We start from the raw sequence: 831 nt of genomic DNA, 5'->3' as shown, positions 1-831 counted from the left end.
AAATAAAAAGTATTAAGAACAATTTTAATGATTTTCCTAAAGACCTTGCTTTTATGTAATTTCTCCTTTCTTTCTTGGAACTTGCTGAAGTCCATGGTCTTTTTCTTGCGTTTTGTTTTTTTTTTTTTTTTCCTTCCTTTGAATAGGTGAAAACTGCCTTAAAAATCTTTTCTTGTTTGCTGAAGTATTTTATCTTGAGAGTATTTACAAACTCATGATCAGCAAATTGCCAGGGTTTTCAATCAATGACAAAATCTCCCACCAGCCAGCCTTTTCTGATAAAGAACTTTATCTGTACTTTAGCTTTCTCTTTTCCTGCTTAGATGACTCACTGCTCAGCTGAGTCATCTTCCAGCACAGATGATTACCAAGCTTCATCTCACATAGGACTCTACCCCTAAATCTCTTCACCAGCCACTTGCTGGCTTAGCAGGGCCAGGACTTCCTTTGGATACAAACTTTCAATTTCTTTCTCTGAAACTGCATTTTGCATATGTTTTGTCACTTGAAATCTCATTCAGAGTTAGAAGTCTATTTTAATGTTTACATGAACATCAAAAACCTGGCATTTTTTCATAGCTGAAGCTGGAAACGAAGCCAAGTGGGAAGATAGCAACATATTTTCTCACCATTCCCATCTACTCTCCCCTCCAATTGCAGGAATAAAGGCATGGGTGGGGAGAGGCAAACAAAAGCCAGAATTATTGTCCTGGATCTGGTCCTCTAGGGGAGTGTAGCTGCTTTGTCATTAGTTTTATTGAAAATGTAGTGTCAGTAATTGATATAGGGAAAAAGTCAGATTTCATCAATGCGTGGACTAGGACAATACAG

The sequence above is a fragment of the Fulmarus glacialis genome, unplaced genomic scaffold (assembly GCF_000690835.1).
Source record: "Fulmarus glacialis isolate BGI_N327 unplaced genomic scaffold, ASM69083v1 scaffold20550, whole genome shotgun sequence".
NCBI classification, from domain to species: domain Eukaryota; kingdom Metazoa; phylum Chordata; class Aves; order Procellariiformes; family Procellariidae; genus Fulmarus; species Fulmarus glacialis.
The sequence above is the reverse complement of the archived record's forward strand: the minus strand, read 5'-3'. Positions refer to the sequence as shown.